Here is an 18,002-nt window from a genome sequence, read left to right as displayed (position 1 = left end):
TCCCTAGGCAGTCTGCCTTTGTCCCAAAGTCTCCCAAAGTGCCATCACAGCAGCAAAGTGATGCCCCCCCCCCAAAAAAAACCCAGACTCCTCCCTGCCATGTAATGAGTGGGTGGGTGTTTTCCTTAGAACTGGTATCTCTATCACAGAGTCCTTGTTAGTTTCATTCAAAAGATGTTTGTGGGGTGAGATTTGAGAATCCTCCAGACTGTGAAGGAGCTGGCTGGCGTGAGATGTTGCTCTGGAGAGAAAGCCTCATCACTTACGAGCAGTTGCTTTCTTCATGCACCCCTCTTGCTGGAGAACACTTACACTTGACAGGCCTCCCTTGCCAAATCTCTGAAGCGCCAGGATTCATTTCTCTGATGAGGAACGTCATCCGGGATGCCAATCACGACTCACGCAAGATGATTGATGTAAAACATTGCCGTCCTACTTCTCTCCACTCAGATGGATTGTCAGAGCAGCTAAACACAAAGAGCCAGATGCCAAAGCCAAGTTGTCTCCCAATTTCCCGAGCAATTGACGTTCCTGCAGAACAGATTTCTTGTTTTTTTTCCCCCTCTTCATTCTCTAGAACAGTATTTCTCAACTTTGGACACTTGAAGATGGGTGGACTTCAACTCCCAGAATTCCCCAGCCAATTCTGAGAGTTGAAGTCTGCTCATTTTCAACATCTATGGAAATTCTTAGTCATCCAGGTCCTGGTTGTCCCAAAGATGTTTTTTTCAAGAGGCAACTGGACTTCCTTTGTTCTTCCTTGAAGACCTTTCGCTTCTCAACCAAGAATCTTCTTCCATTTCAGTATTCTCAGATAAGTCTTTCAATCTTTCAGTCTTCTCAGCCAAGAAGCTTCTTCAGAGCTGAAGAAGCTTCTTGGTTGAGAAGCAAAACATCTTCAAGGAAAAACAAAGAGAGTCCAGTTGCCTCTTGAAAAAACACCCTTGGGACAACCAGGACCTGGATCAATAAGTATCTCCATAGACATTGAAAATGAGTGGGTTTGGGCATGGCTGGCTGTGGAATTCTGGGAGTTGAAATCCACCCATCTTCAAGTGGTCAAGTTTAAGAAACTTTGCTCTAGAACCCTTTGGAACGTCTTACAGGTTTCTTTGGATGGTGTTTCTAACCATAGAAGGAACAGCTTTCCTGCTGTTGGAAGAAATCTCCTTCTAGGTTCTGCTCCAAGTGGGGAAAAAGACACTGGAAACATAGAGACTGCTTGGAAAGATGGTTTAATGGTGGACAGGATCACATGGCTTGAGTTCCTGAACAGAAAAGGGCAGATACAGCGAGTTTTTCGGGTTTTATGCTCTCTCTGGCTTTGAACTTCCTGGGGCCCAGAAAGAGTACTCTGATTGGTTGTCAGACTCCCAGGGGGTGGGGGTCTTAGCTAGCCTTGCTGGCTGATGTAATCTTCCCAGGTGCCATGTGGTGAGTTTCTGTCTAGATGGGTCCCATTGTGTTAGTTTCTGTTGCTATTGTGTTGCAAATGTCCTTTGACAAAGGATTGGGTTTCTACCTCTGTCCCATTAACAAAGGGTGGGGGGCAGGAAGGTGGGAGCTGCTGTGTCTGTAAAACATGCTTCTCCATTTTTCATACAGGGAAACATAATATTCTGCCTTTTTTTAATATTTCCTTAAAATATTTCATTCCTCTAGACAAGGGGTGGGTGCTAACTTCCTACACTGCCTTCAGACTGGGAAATTGTGCCACCCAGGGTCATTGCAAGAGAAAGGATACAGCTAAGAACTACCTAGGAATTCCGTTGTTATTTAGGTTGACTTGGAAAAGGTAATGAACTCAGAAATGCTTTTGCCCACTTTAAAAGTGGTCGAAATGAAAAAAAAAAAAAGGATTGACTAGCATAAGGGCCTGGAAAATAAAGCTGGATGAGAAATTACCACTCGATCCAAAAATACCTTATTTGTCCTCTCTAAAAATGTACCAATTTGTAATGTGCTCTTCTTCTGAACTTCTTATTTTCACCGACTTACAGCCTTAATGATTTTTTTTTAAAGACCCATATGCTAAGGGAAAGGCACATTAAAACACATTGTTCTGGTGAGAATGGCTTTTAAAAAGTGGATCTTAGGAAAAAAATACATGAAAGATGGGGACATTAGGACAAAGAAAGCCCCATAATGTGTCCATTGGGGAAAATGCTCACGGAACGACATCTTAACTTTTGTGTTCCCTTTCTAAAAAAAAAGAGAGAACAGTCATCAAAAACGGATGTGGCAATGAGTCAGAGCACATATATAAAGGTGGGAAAAAAGGGAATTCAAGATAATCTTTGATGGTTTCACATAGCTCTGTAAAATAGGAGTACTAGCTGCATAAAGTAATGTAGAATCCTAGTACTGAAAGGGATTTTGGAGGTCTATTAGTCCAACCTCCTTCAGGGATCTTCATTCCATCCTGGACAAATAGCTTTTCAATCTTTTCTTGTAAACTCCCAGAGATGGCTTCCAGGTGATGATCTATGGTGGTTCCACGAGCAAGGACAGCACCATGGGGAAAATCGGTGGCTAGGTAGCAAGTGGACAATCCATAGACGGTAGACCATGAATGCCCCCAAGTGCATAGTTTGACATCCCCACGTGTCCAAGGCTCAAAATAGGTATGTGTCTCCAATTGAAATCCCCACAATTAGTCCCACTTCAAAGCCAAAACCAGGCCGACAGCTTTGGCCAGATGCTCTGGTATTATCATAACATCACCAGATGGTTTCCTGCAGACCGATTCAACCTTCCCTAGCCCTCTTTACCATTTGGCCTCATGCCATGGACTTTTGAGGACGGCAAATTGCTCATCCTTGTACCCACCTTGACCCTTCCCCTAGACAAATGATTATAATATTCTGCAAATGATTATATAATTCCCACCAGACTTCTTAAAAATGGCACATTGCAAAGCCAAGTAAAACTCCAACAAGAGAGGGAGGGAGGGAGGAAGGAAGGAAAGAAAGAAAGAAAATGGAGGGAGAGAAGAAGGAAGGAAGGGGAAGGGGAAAGGGAAGGGGAAGGAAATGAAAATGAGAAAAAGGAGGGAGATGGCACATTACAAAGTCAAGTAAAACTTCCACAAGGGAGGGAGGGAGATGGGAGGGAGGGAGGGAAGGCAGGCAGGCAGGCAGGCAGGCAGGCAGGAAGGAAGGAAGGAAGGAAGGAAGGAAGGAAGGAAGGAAGGAAGGAAGGAAGAATTTCTTGTCATCTTTTCTCCACTACCTTACAATACAATATTTCAGCTGTAAGTGGGTAAATTGAGGATTTTGAGAGGGGGTTGCTCAATTCTCTGCCATCAGAGACTTAAGTGGAAAGATAAGATTCAGAAAGAGGGTTTTGATCTGTTCTTCTGCCTGGGATAACTCATCCCTCCTTCCCCCCCCCCCCCAAAAAAAAAACCCTGCCCCTCCACTTATTCTAATGCTTCCACCCTTTGGATCTGGAAGAGAAGTTCTCCAAAAGGAAGGGTACACTACACAACCCCCAAGCCAGCTGCTAAACTGGGTCCCGCCCCCAGGGAGACAAAATTAGTGGAATGTGAGAAAGAATGGGAGAGGACATATGTCAGGCAGAGAAAGGAGAGGCAAACACGCACACACAGCCTGAACAAAACTCCAAATGATTGCACATCATGTTGTGTACCTTGGGATAACACACCCAGGAGAGAAAGCCTCTAAGGTGTTGAGAAGCTATAAATAAATGCTCTTCGGTTTGTTTTATAAAGAAACAATCCACCATAGTTTATTTTTATGTTGTCCTTCTGTGGCTCTTCTCTGTAAATCCTCCACAGATCCCGAGTGGGAAGGGAGGGGATAGTGGGATAAGATAAGAGGTCCCTCTTCCCTCCACGGATTGATCTTCCAGCCTTCCTGGACAGCTGGACACTAGGTGGTGCAAACACCCTGGATGCTGTGATATCGCTTAAATACAGAGAGAGGATTCTAAAGTTAAGACCTTCAGTGTTAAAATTGACATGCTATTTATTTATTTATTTTTTTACTATTTTTGCCTGTGGATCTAAGTTCTTGTAATGTGATGGATGGATGTGTAATGAAACCCAACCAATTGAAGATGGGGGTTTTAAGGAAATAAGGACCGTGAGGAACAAGTTCTCTATTCCTGGAGACCTTGAAGAGGACCAGGGATTCCCTGATCTTGGGGAAAATATTCCTGAAGAATCTTCTCGAGGTGTAGGAAAGTCCCCTCTGAATTTTAAAACATTGTTTTTTTTTCCTTAGGGAATGCAGATGGTAGAGTTTCAAGATTCCCTTGAATCTGAAATGATCCGATGATCATTTCTTCAATCTTTGTGACTTTGTGACTTGATTCATCTCAAGGGATTCTAGACTCCTCATGAGGAAAGGGTTTATTCATGACTAGCTGGATGCCCGTACTTCACTACAAAACTATGTGATAAATTGACACTTAAAGCCTGAAACTTAATGTAGAATGTGTAATTCCATAGGATCAGGGCGTGTTAATATAAGGCAACTGGCAGTTGGAACAGAGGGGGAGGGGAGTAGAATGTCCCAGCCCGCAGGCCGGATGAGTTACGCGCTGGCCATGCCCACACCCAGTTTAGCGAAGGGGTAGCATCAGAGGGTGTTAATATAAGGGAACTGGCAGTTGGAACAGAGTTCTTTTCAGGTGGGGAGGGGGAGTAGAATATCTAGCTCCTTAGCATCAGAGCGTGTGAATATAATACTTGTATTTGGCTTTTATATATGTAGATTAGGTTCTTCTTTAATATTTCAGTTGACCATGGCTGATGTCTGAAGCTAAAGACAACTGGGTCAAATCAGTCCATAAATGGGACATCCCCTGAGAATCCCAGGCCAATGGGATGGACTAGAACAGTGGTTCTCAACCTTCCTAATGCCACCACCCTTTAATACAGTTCCTCATGTTGCGATGACCCCCAACCATAAAATTATTCCTAAAACCATCGAAAATATGTGTTTTCCGATGGTCTTAGGCGACCTCTGTGAAAAGGTCATTCGACCCCCAAAGAGGTCGCGACCCACAGGTTGAGAACCACTGGACTAGAACATCAAGAAGCATCATGGACCTTTTTTGGAGACCATGGGCAACCACTTCGATGTGGATTCCAGGAAGTTACCCAGAACCAAGCTTAACTTATTGACCTCTTAAGGCTTTCCTGATACAGTATGTATGCACGGGAAGTAGCTGGGGAGATGTCACTTCTGTTCAACTCCCTTCAGACCAGCTTTGGCTCGTCTAGAGACATGCTGCTGGCTTGCTTCATCCCAGTTCTGCATCTGGGCTATGAAACTGTTCATTAATGCATTGTGAAGCAGGCTGCAACTGCTGAATGGGAATGAGATTAGAGGGCAGGAGGATACACCTATCACTGTAAGCAGGGATTCATCTCGGTCTTTCTGGTTTATCAGAAAAGAAAGGGAAGCAATGACTTAATGATACTGCATTAAGTGCCTTCCTTGGGAAAAAGATTGCTGGGAGTTAAAGTGTCCTCTTACCCGCATGTGGAAAGCTGATGGGAAGGCAAGAGTTGGCTTGATGCTGTCACTTTCCTGCCAATTCAAGCGAGGAAAACAGCATCCAGAAAGGGTTGGTGCTACACCAAGCCAACGCTGATTTCAGGCATTCAAACTTTGTGAATGGGATTGAGGTGGGGTGAAGTGATAGCCATTTGATGGACAGCTAGGAGATGCTTCCACAGGGCAGTGTTCCTAACTTCAACTTCTGAAGAACCTTCTGGAGAACGTCAGGATTTGACCCATGTCTTTGTCCTCAGGGGCATAGCAAGCAAACCCAGGCTTGGCAGGAGGACAATTATCTGCCTTATTTTCCCTACCAATTCTCCTTCAGCTGCAAGAAATATCCGTGTCTTCTGAGGGGTCCTTCCAAGAAAAAAGAGAGTTTCTGTGAAATCTTTCTGGGTGGCCAAAGACTGGAATCGCGTCCTTTAATCTGACGATCGTTTCTCCAATCTTTGGCACTTTGGGACTTGATTCATCTCAAGGGATGAGACGATCCCATGCTGGCTGGGGAATTCTGGGAGTTGAAGTTCACAGATTTTGAAATGATCATGGTTGAGAAGCACCACTCCAAGGATAACCCTGAGATCTAGGCAACCATGATTCGACTTCATTCCTTGTCAGGGTAGATCTACGCTTGGATGATCTTTTGAAAAGCTTGGCATTTTGCCCAAAACTGAAATATGCCAATGAAAATGTTAGGCCTGGAACTTTTTGTCACCTGTGTATGAAATCTCCAGGCTGATGCCATCTGTCTGAGAACTAAAGCTGGCGTGTTTCTTCCACGTGCCAGCAAGGTTTTCTCAAGCTGTGTTTCCAATTATATTCCTCCTCAACTGTTCTCTTCCCTTCTGCATCCTTTTATATAGGATTATATAAAGCGTTGGTTGATGTCGGCTTAATAGGCTTGCGCTGGAGGTATTCAATTATTCTTGTCATCAGTGTGACAATTGAAGCTGGCTCAAACCTTGCAGCAGATGCCCCGCTGGCCATTTCTTGTATGAGAATTAGCAACGGCTAAAGCTTTGCTACAGTTTTCAATGTCTGTTTGTTCTTTGCTAAGTCGTAATCTCAGTCGCCTGCTTGCTTACCTGTTAGCTCCTGCAAATTTGCCCAAATAAGAAGCACAACTACATGCATTAACATGTCAGGCATGAGAATCAAGAGCACACAATAAATTCTAGTTAAGCTGATTTATTGCTCATGGCTATTTCCAAGAATCAGCTAATGGCCAACATGAAATTGGTGTTAAATAAGAGTTAACAGAATTCAAGAGATGTTGGACTTGGATTGCTTATGGGAATGTAATAATTCTAGGCTGGTTCTTCTCTTGATTCCACCTTAGGTTCTGCCTCTCTTTTGCCTACATTGCTCTGCTCTGCTCTGCTCCGCTCCACTAACTCTATCCCTATTGTAAGGTTACATTAACATAATTTTGCAAGTCTGAAAATATTTTCTTACCTCTTCCCCTTTACTCTTCAGAAAACTAGGGAGGGTGTCTTCTGAAATGTTTTCCCCACCATTCCCCTTTTCTGTGGTCTGTGACACCTTTTCAATGCCGGTTGTGCTGTTTTCAGCTCCCTCCCTCCTGCCTCCCAAGGCCATTCTCACAGACCATTATATCACCATATTTACTCCATACATTTTATTGATCGCTTGCTTTTTTCCTCTGGTCAATCAATGTGATAGACCCCAAAGAGTTATTCCTACTGAAGCCTCACAACCAGAATCTTAGGAGGTGGCTTGGCCTGAAGGAGTGATGGGTCCCCAAGTCACTCCTGAAGAATGTAATTCTCTGTGAGGCAGCCGATCTCAAAATGTCTTCTTCTTTTCATTTTCAGTGCATGATTGGACCAGCGAGGGGAAGATCAGCACTACATCTCTGGAAACTGGTCATCCTACACTTGCTTAGGTGAGTTGAGAAGTCTCCTAAGAAATGGAATACATTCTGTTCGGTTGAAGTCCAGAGTATGAGCCTGCCTGTATTTCCTCCAGCAACAGCATGAAATCTGTGGGATGTATCTGAACGATGAAAATAGACCACCCAAGGTTTGGACAAGTGGGAATTTTCTATTGCACATTGGAGCATGATGTATCTATGGGTGTTCATTGATACAGTTGACCTGCAGGTCACTTGATTTTAGATTCTTCTGCTCAGCGTGGAAAAATAACTTGATGGCCTTCTACTCATTCCAAAGTCCCATATTTCTTTATGTAAAATATTGTACTTGAGGAAAAAGTCTACTTCTCACAGTTGAAGTCCGTCCAATCTTAAAGTTGCCCCGTTGAGAAAGACTTCCCTAGAGGTTAGATCTTAAATCCGTTGGCTGATATTATTATTTTCTAAAAGGAGAAATTTCCAACAAAAGGCTGCCAAGGTGCAGCATTCAGAGGGTAGATTGGATGACCCTGGATGTGTCAGACCGTAGATTTTTCTAGAGTCTTCTCTTGCATTTCATCCTTCTTGGTCTGTGACAATCACTGGCCCCTTTTTTCCAGCCTGTGTGTGTGTGTGTGTGTGTGTGTGTGTGTGTGTGTGTGTGCGCATACATATATATCCCTCTCTCCCTTTCTCTCCCACTCCCTCTACCCTCCCTCCCCTCTCCTCCCTCCCTCCCACTCTCTCTCCCCTACCTCCCCCTACCTCCCTCTCCCTTCTTCCCTCTCTTTTTCTCTCTCTCTTTCCCTCCCTCCTTCCCTCCCTCCCTCTCACTACTCCTTCCCTCCCTCTCTCTCCCTCCCTCTCTCTCCTCTCCCTCCTTCCTTCCCTCCCCCTCCCCCCTCCATCCCTCTCTCCCTCCCCCTCTCACATCTCCCTCCCCTCCCTCTCTCTCCCTTTCTTGCTCTCCCTCGTTCCCCTCTCCCTCCCTCCCTCTCCCTCTCCCTCCCTCCCTCCCTCTCTCCCCTCTCCCTCTCTCTCTCTCCCTCTCCCTCTCTCTCTCTATCTCGCTCTCTCTCCAGGACACTGAGAAGAGACAGGAGCAGGTTCCAGCTTGTACTGTATGTACAGAATCCTAGATTAAAATTTGTGAACTGTCAGTTTGATAAGGCAGTGTGTGAGACAGCAAACATCAGAGCTGGCTGTTCTCCGGCAATTTCCCAGCTTGACAGCTCTCTGGAGGGAACAAGGAGAGGTTTCAGTGCAGAACAAAATTTAGTTTCTTAATGGGGAAAAAAAAACCTATCAGGATGATTCCAGCGTCCCTTTCTCTGGCTGTGGGTCGGGGTGGGGGGGCTTTAAGGAAGCCATTGCACTAGAATGCAACTGTATGTGTCAGGCGCAAAGAATCAGGACTCTTCATTGACTTCTAATTAAGCTAGTTGATTTCTCATGCACAAGAAGTTAGTCAACTAACGGTCAACACTAAATTGGTGCTAGATAAGAATCAACAGAATTCAAGAGAGGTTGGATTGGGATCATTTGTGGGAATGCAACGACTCTAAGCTGATGACACTCTTAACTCCATCCACCAACTCTGCTTGCTCTTCTTCTACATCTGTAGTGATAGATTCATGTCCTGGGCAGGACACCTGATTAAATGCTCCCCGTGGTACCTTCAAACTTTTGGTATGTAATTCTGTGATCCATTCAATGGGTTTAAGAACCACACCTGAAGAAATTTCATTTCACAAGTAGGGCTCCTTCAAGGTTTTCCTTTATAATTTTCCAAAATCAGACTTAGGAAACTTAAGTCAATGGTCCTTCAAATTAGTGGAAGTCTCAGCTTAACACGATCATGTAAATACGTTCACCTCCTACTTGGAGAAAAAGATACAGGACAGGAACTAAAAGTTGAGAAAATGGCCTTGTTCGTACAATATCTTAACCAGATCTGTTTAGGATTGCTGTGAGGGGAATGAGCCTCTGACGGTCGTTCGAATTCAGCCAACAGGGGTTGAATGGTATATAAACTATAGTTAAGCAAACCACGGTGTACTGTTGCTTGCTGCAGTCGGGTCCCCCTTGAAACGTCTCGGGTGCATTGGCTGTGAAATTCTGGAAGCTGTAATTGTAACAAGTCTAAAGGCACTCATTTCGGCATGGCTGATTTACTGCATTGTGCAAACATCTGCGATGATTGTCATACCAGCTTGGATTGTTTTAGAGGCAGGTTTCCCGTTGCTGAAACCAAAGACAAAATAAGATGGATGCCGGATCTAAATCGCGGGAGGGTTTTCTGTAGTTTTAACCCAGCCAGTAAGAGAAGGCTGGGAAAGAGAATGAGCTACGCAAGTCAAAATAATCGAAAGCTTTATCCCTTCAGTCAGAGGAAAAGAAAGCAGGTTTATTTATAGAAACATGTCTATCCAGGGATGGTTTGTCAATGCAGAGGTCAGCACTTTCCTGGAGAACCAACAGCATAAATTGTCAGGTAGAGAAAACATTACACCCGCCAATAACTTCATTTTCGGAGCACTCTGCAAGTGAGAAAGAAGAGAGAAATCAATGGGAGACGGAATTCTCCGTCTAGTCCCCAAAAACTGCCTATGGCCTGACGATTGTCTTAAAAGTATCTGCTGCCACCTGAAAGGGTAATTGTTTCCTTTGGCAGCAAAATTGAAAGAAGGGATTTCATGGGAAGTAAAATTGGACGGACCAATGCTACGTGATCACTTAATGTGGCTCTGATAGAGATTTCTAGGAGAAAGAGAGACGGATGAGTGGATAGATTAGATTAGATTAGATTAGATTAGATTAGATTATGATAGATAGATGGTGGTAGAAAGATAGATGATAGATAGATAGATAGATAGATAGATAGATAGATAGATAGATAGATAGATGATAATAATGATGATGATGAAGAAGATAGATAGATAGATAGATAGATAGATAGATAGATAGATAGATAGATAGATAGATAGATAGATGATAAGTGATAGGTGATAGATGATGGATGGATACATGGATACATGGATGGATGGATGAGAGAGAGAGAGAGAGAAAAGGAGATGAGATGAGATGAGGAGAGAGGAGAGGAGAGGAGAGGAGAGGAGAGGAGAGGAGAGGAGAGGAGAGGAGATAGAGAGGAGAAATTTCCTGACAGGTAGAACAATTAATCAGTGAAACAACTTGGAGAACCATTTGTCCAGAAAGGTTCCTGCTCAAACAGAGGGTTGGACTAGAAGACCTTCAAGATCTGTTCCAACTCTGTTATTCTGTACCTGTCTCTTCTGCAAACCTGTGGTTCTCCAAGATTCATGGTCTACAAAACTGGATGCAATCTGAAGTGGTTTCTTTCTTTCTTTCTTCTTCTTCTTCTTCTTCTTCTTCTTCTTCTTCTTCTTCTTCTTCTTCTTCTTCTTCTTCTTCTTCTTCTTCTCCTTCTCCTTCTCCTTCTCCTTCTCCTTCTCCTTCTCCTTCTCCTTCTCCTTCTTCTTCTTCTTCTTCTTCTCTCCGAGGACAAGTGGGGCATGAGATCCCATCTTGACAGCTCTGTGTTCACCCAAGGATGGCGTGTTAATGTTAAATGAGGAGAAAGAGGTGGTTGGTTGGAGGAAGCCAGCGAAGTCATGGGGTTGTTGAGTCTTTTTGTTATGCACTCTGATCTTTCATGCTTAATTACATCCTGACATGAACAAAAGGGGTGGGAAGGAGATGTCTTTCTTAAAAAGGAAAGGAAAGCTTTCTGACAGGGGTGGGGAATTACTTTCGATGAAATATTTAAGGCGTTCTGCCTCTTTGAAAAAGCCCGCCTGAGTGAATGGCTCCTCTTTGACCTTGTTAATTGAAAAGAAAAAATAGTGTTGGGCTCAAGAATTCATCAGCCGCCCTCCCAATGTGAAAAAAATCTGGGAGGCTCCATAACTGGGCAAGGCTGTCTCCATTCAACCATGTTAATTCAAGTGTCTCTGTGTTTCTGAGCTCATTAGCAGCTTGGTTCACACATGACAGTGCGGTGAAGGGAGGAGGGTGCGCGTATTTGTACAGCAGGTGTTCCCTGGCGTGGGAAGTGGGATGAATGATGTACAGATTTTAGGTGTTGCTTTGATGTCCCCATTTTCTTCTTTTTTTTTTTTTTTATTGAAAAGTTTTATAAAAGATACAAACATTTTCACCCCCCCACCCTTCCCCCCTCAACCCCCCTCCCCTGCCCACCCTCCCTTCCCTTCCCTTCTCCTCCCTCCCCCCACCCCCCTCCCTAGACTTCCCAGAACGAGCACAGGGTATAGCATTCACAAACCAAAAACTAAAATAAGCTAACAAATTATTACATTTCTTATTCTCCCTAGGTCCTTAACTCCTTATAACTCAGAAAAAACAAACATAAACTACTTAATATTATTTCATTCATAAGCTATGTGAATCTTCTTATTCGGATACTTCTTCTGTATGTAATCAATCCATTTTCTCCATTCCGATATATATCTCTCATTTGAATGGTCTTTAAGGTATGATGAAATTTTTGCCATTTCCGCCAAATGCACAACTTTTAATGTCCATTCCTCAATAGTAGGTGGATCTTCCTTCTTCCAGTACTGTGCCACCAGTAACCTGGCAGCTGTTATTAAGTTCAAAACCAGCTTAGTCTCTATTACAGTACAGTCCGTAACTATTCCCAACAAAAAAAACTGTGGTGTAAATTTAATTTTTTTCTTCAAAATATTTTGAATAATCCACCATATTTTTATCCAAAAAGCCTTAATCTTTTTACATGTCCACCATATATGAAAATATGTAGCATCTTCACACTCACATCGCCAACACTTGGGTTGTAAATTTGGATACATACAAGCTAGTTTCTTTGGGTCTAAATGCCATCTATAAAACATTTTGTAAAAATTCTCCCTTAAATTTTGTGCTTGTGTAAATCTTACATTTCTAACCCATATCTTTTCCCATGTTTCCATCATTATTGGTTCACCTACATTTTGTGTCCATTTTATCATACAATCCTTGACTAAGTCTGTTTCTGAGTCTATTTCCAATAATGCATTATACAACCTTTTTATGTGCATTTGACCTTCATCTCTTATTTGCTTTATCAGATTTTCATCCTGCTGCAGAATACCAATTTTTTGATCTTTTTTTTTTTTTTTTTTTTTTTAAATTTGATTTATATGCCGCCCTTCTCCGAAGACTCAGGGCGGCTTACAATGTGCTCAGCATCTTCTCTCCATCTGGCCAGCAACTGTCCATATTGAATGGACAGTTGAAATGGATGTCCCCATTTTCTTCTGTCGTTCCCATCCGGACGGAAAATGAGATCCTACACCAGGGGTGGGTTCTACTTACCTTTACTACCGGTTCGCAACGGGATTGTGCGGGTGCCGAGCTCCTGTGCATGCGCAGAAGCTTCTGCACTTGCGCAGATCGCCAATGACAACATCCGGGGCGGTAGGTGGAGCCTCCTGCCAGTTTTACTACCAGTTCTTGCAAACCGGTCTGAACCAGGGACAACCCACCACTGTCCTACACACAGAAGTCTTGAGATTGGGCCAATTAACAAAATAGATTTCTTAGCTCTTGTGCCCCAGGATGAATTGAAAAGATTCAGACCTTCCTAGACGCATGTTCACTCTGGTTCCAGGGTTATTCAACCTTGGAGATTTGAAGACTTATAGTCTTCAACTCCCAGAATTCCCCATGGCTGGCTGAGGAATTCAGGGAAGTTGACGTCCACAACAGTGGTGGGTTTTACTTACCTTTGCTACCAGTTCGCATGTGCGCATCATTTCTGTGCATGGGCAGAAGCTTCTGCGCATGCACAGAGCGTATTTGATGATGTCCAGGTGGGTGGCCGGAGCCTCCCACCACTGCTACTACCAGTTCGCCAAACCGTGGCGAACCGGTAGCAACCCACCACTGGTCCAGAAGTCATAAAGTCGCCAAGATTGGACACCTTTGCTCTAGGTATTGACTTCCCTCATCTAATGGTACCAATGAGATGATTCACCTTTTATGTCCCACGCTCCTCTCTTTAAATGAAAAGTTCAGAAAAGTAGCAGCCCCACAGCTAAAGGAGGACATCCATCTCCCTAGAGCATCCCTCAATCTAAATACAAGTAGTCCCTGATTTGCAATGTTCACTTAGCAACCATTTGAAGTTACAATGGTGCTAAAAAAAAAAGACTTTCCAGGGGGCTTCCCACAAGTTACGTCAACGGGGAAAGCCGGTTTCGCTTGATGTTAAATGATGATTGCTTAACAGCCACAGCAAAAGATGTAGTAAAATCAGGTGAAATTGACTTAACCACTGTATCAATTCCGGGCACAATTGTGGTCCTAATTCGAGGACTACTGTACACACAGCTTAAAGGACGTGTTTCCTGCATGCACATAACCTCCCAGAGACACACACACTCACTCGACACATCCTTTTAGGTTATTCCCAGGACAAAGGTAAAATGTTGCCTATGTAGAACAGGCTGTAAGGTGAGAAAGAAGGTTTGCAAACATGCAAACTGGCAAGGATTCTGCTCCGTTCCAGTGAATTTCTGCAGAGTATTTGCAAGGTGGTAAATTTGCTGTTGCAGTTCTAAGCAGCCTCCCTATCGAATGTGTTCAAGGAAGGAAAGAAGGGGAAGGGGAAGGAGAAGGAAAGAGAGATGAGAAAAGGAAGGGGAGGGAGAAAGGAAGGAATAGTAATAGCACTTAGACTTGTATACACAGTGCTTTTACAGCCCTCTCTAAGCAGTTTACAGAGTCAGTGTCTTGCCCCCAACAATCTGGGTCCTCGTTTGACCAACCTCGGAAGGATGGAAGGCTGAGTCAACCTTGAGCCTGGTGAGATTTGATCTGCCAAATTGCAGGCAGCTGGCAGGCAGCAGAAGTAGCCTGCAGTACTGCACTCTAACCACTGCGCCACCATGGCTCAGAAAGGAAGGAAGGAAGGAAGGCGGAAAGGGGGGCAGGGGAAGGAAATAAAAATGAGAAAAAGGAAAAGGAGGGGAGGGAGGGAGGGAGGGAGGAAGGAAGGAAGGAAGGAAGGAAGGAAGGAAGGAAGGAAGGAAGGAAGGAAGGAAATAAAAATGAGAAAAAGGAAAGGAGGGGGAGGGAGGGGAGGGGAAGGAAGGGAAGGGAAGGAGGAAGGGAGGGAGGGAGGGAGGGAGGGAGGAAGGAAGGAAGGAAGGAAGGAAGGAAGGAAGGAAGGAAGGAAGGAAGAAAAAATAGAAGAAACGAAAACAAACACACAACTCCAGAGTTGCCCCGTAGGGCTGCTTAACTCCATCTCCTTCCCTAGCAAGCTTTCCCCAAGGAGCAATTCTCAAAGCAGTTTCTCTGTGTTTCCTTGGTGGGCAAAAAAAGGCTTTTCAGATCTAATAAAAAGTCTTGGCAATATTCTTACGCCGTTATTCATATCCCTTCCGTGCAAAGGAGGCAAACCTGACGTGCCTTTTACATTTTTTTAATTTTATTTTCTTAAAATTGAATTAACGAAGAACAGGGTGTTGGCCCGAAATCTTGGTTTTTCAAGAGACTTTCAGCGAGCCTGGGAATAATTGCGAGGCCTTCTCGGTGCGCCTGCCAGAAGTACGCCTTCCAGCTCTCCCTCCCTCCACCGCATCCTGGAGCGAGGAGGCTGGTCTTTTCAACCCCAAATAAAACAAACATGAACAAAAGGCAGCGATCGTATTGCGTTTCATCAATGATATCGCCATTTATCTGAGCAATAATTAGTAATTCCACCGCCACAAAGGCATAATTCATAATTGCATTGTTTTCAGGGAGCTTATTAATGTCATCCTGGACAATAGCAGCACCGAGGGAGTTTGGGCGAGTGGGCGAGAGGAGAAGGATGGCAGCTCAGGCAGAAGGAAAGACCCAAAAAAGAAAAAAGAAAAAAAAAACCCTGTGAGTGGGTGGAACAGAAAAAGCAGAATTAAAAAAAGGCATTTTGAAAGCCAGCCGTGCTGGGAAGAACAGCTTGGAAAAGCTAGGATGTTAGAGCCACCCATTCTTCTTCTTCTTCTTCTTCTTCTTCTTCTTCTTCTTCTTCTTCTTCTTCTTCTTCTTCTTCTTCTTCTTCTTCTTCATCTCTTCTTCCTCCTCCTCCTCTTCCTCCTCCTCTTCCTCTCCTCCTTCCTCCTCTTCCTCCTCCTTCACCTCTTCTTCCTCCTCCTTTTCTTCCTCTTCCTCTTCCTCCTTCTCCTCCTTCTTCCTCCTCTTCTTCTTTTTCCTCTTCTTCTTCCTCTTCTCTTTCTTCCTCATCTTCCTCTCCTCCTTCCTCCTCTTCCTCCTCCTTCACCTCTTCTTCCTCCTCCTTTTCTTCCTCTTCCTCTTCCTCCTTCTCCTCCTTCTTCCTCCTCTTCTTCTTCCTCTTCTCCTTCTTCCTCATCTTCCTCTCCTCCTTCCTCCTCTGCCTCCTCCACCTCTTCTTCCTCCTCTTCTTCTTCTTCTTCCTCCTCCTCCTTCTCCTTCTTCTTCCTCCTATTCTTCTTCCTCCTCTTCTTCTCCCTCTCCCTCTTCCCCCTCCTCCTGCTTCTTCTTCCCAAATCAGTTGAGACACTCGCTTAGTGAATTCTGCCCTTCCCTATTTATTGGTTCAATTGGAGCACCTGGAAAAGAGAGTTTCTATGGTCGATTATGTCTTTATTTTATGTAGTTATTTATTAAAATTTTATGCTGGCCACCTCACTGTCACAGCAACTCCAGGCCGCTGACGATGCCATAAAAGGATATTTTTAAAAAGTGAATACCAAATGTTTAAAATTAAGAGGATTAAATAGGAATTCTACTATTACCCCAAGCAAGGGGGACCAGCAAAGAACCAAATGCAAATTCAGGCCAGAGGTTTTTGGGGTTTTTGCTAGGATTTAAATAAGTAGAGGGCTGTTTAGATTCCCCCCTCTCCACCACCCCCACCCCACCCCCACCCCCAGGGATCGGAGATTCAAGCGAGGCTTACAAAATCAGCACCGGCTCCTTTCTTATGCAACAAATGTGCCCCCCACGCCCAGGGCCATCCACTCAGAGTCTTTTCCATTCAAAAGGGGAAGCGATGCATTTTAAAAGAGAGAAATCATCAAGTGGAGAATTCTGAAGCCAGCAGCTCGAAAGAAAGAAAAAGAAAGGAGGGAGGGAAAAAAAGGAAGCACGTGCCTTCGGTTCCATCTCTCCTGGGGCTGAAGGAGGAACTGTTGAATGAGAGTTAAATATTGAGGCATTTAAACAGGTTCATCCAGCAAAGGCATTAGAGCTCCTTTGGGGGAACGAAAGAAAATCTCAGGCAGTTGGCTTGGAGCCAACATCTCTGATGTTTCTTCTTCCTTCCTTCCTTCCTTCCTTCCTTCCTTCCTTCCTTCCTTCCTCCTCCTTATCCACCCCCCACTCCCTTTCCTTCCCCTCCCTTCCTTTCCCTCTTCCCTTCCATCTATCCTTCCTCCTTTCTTTCTTTCTTTCTTTTTTTCTTTCTTTCTTCCTTCCTTCTCCTCCCTCCCTTCTTTCTTTCCTTCCTTTTTTCCCTCCTTCTCCACCTCCGCCCACACTCCCTTCCCTTCCCCTCCCTTCCTTTCCCTCTTCCCTTCCATCTATCCTTCCTCCTTTCTTTCTTTCTTTCTTTCTTTCTTTCTTTCTTCCTTCCTTCCTTCCTTCCTTCTCCTCCCTTCTTTCTTCTTTCCTTCCTTCTTTCCCTCCTTCTTCACCTCCCCCCACACTCCCTTCCCCTCCCTTCCCCTTCCCTCTCTTCTCTTCCATCTATCCTTCCTTCCTCCTCCCTTCTTTCTTTCCTTCCTTCCTTCCTTCCCTTCTCTTCCTCCTTCCTCCTCTTTCTTTCCTTTTTATTATTATTTATTTTTATTAGTCATATTTCTATGCCGCCCACTCTCCGAGGACTCTGGGCGGCTTACACCGAAGACAGTATACTAAATAGCATATTGCCCCCAACAATCTGGGTCCTCATTTTACCCACCTCAGAAGGATGGAAGGCTGAGTCAACCTTGAGCCGGTGAGATTTGATCTGCTGATCTGCTGAACTAGCAGTCAGCTGAAGTAGCTGCAGTACTGTACTCTAACCACTGCACCACTTCGGCTCATGGCACCTTTCCTATCCTACCCTCCCCTTCTCTTCCCTTTTCCTCTTCCCGTCTCCCTCCCTCTTGTTTCCTTTCCTCCTTTTCCTTTTTCATCTTCCTTTCCTCAATGTCGACCCGAGCATTATCCAAGCTGAGGCATGCAGAGTGGTTGACCTCCATGAGGATTGCCATCACAGCAAGATAATGTCAAAGCATAACCAAACCAGGAATCCCCACCCTCTTCCCTTTAAAAGCAGGGACGGTGTCCCTCACCCCACCCCGTAGCTCCAGAAGCTCCCCAAAGCATGTCCCAAAATCCAAAGAGATGCCTTGTCTGACAAACAGCTGCCTCCTGACCTATCCATTGATTGGGACTTCGCAAATTAGGGCAAGCTTATTTAAAGGCAGGCACGGAGTGGCATTCCTTCACTTTCCCCAAGCTTGCAGATAGTAGATACAATTGGTGTTCGGCTGTGCATTCAAACACGCCGCAGTTAAATTAATGGTAGCAGTTATCTG

The 18,002-nt window shown here is 44.4% G+C and overlaps 1 protein-coding gene across 9 annotated transcripts in view; it reads left to right on the top strand.

Moving 5' to 3' along the window:
* The window catches only part of LINGO1 (leucine rich repeat and Ig domain containing 1), a 308,187-nt gene that overhangs the window by 188,426 nt on the left and 101,759 nt on the right, over positions 1-18,002 (top strand). For all 9 annotated transcript variants that reach the window (XM_087878155.1, XM_087878153.1, XM_087878156.1 and 6 more), the window contains one exon: positions 7,370-7,440. The gene's annotated coding sequence lies outside the window, so the exon portion shown is untranslated. The remainder of the gene's footprint in view (positions 1-7,369; positions 7,441-18,002) is intronic.

This window comes from Pantherophis guttatus, chromosome 13 (genome assembly GCF_059756535.1).
Source record: "Pantherophis guttatus breed Tessera chromosome 13, ASM5975653v1, whole genome shotgun sequence".
NCBI classification, from domain to species: Eukaryota; Metazoa; Chordata; class Lepidosauria; order Squamata; family Colubridae; genus Pantherophis; species Pantherophis guttatus.
The sequence above is the reverse complement of the archived record's forward strand: the minus strand, read 5'-3'. Positions and strand labels throughout refer to the sequence as shown.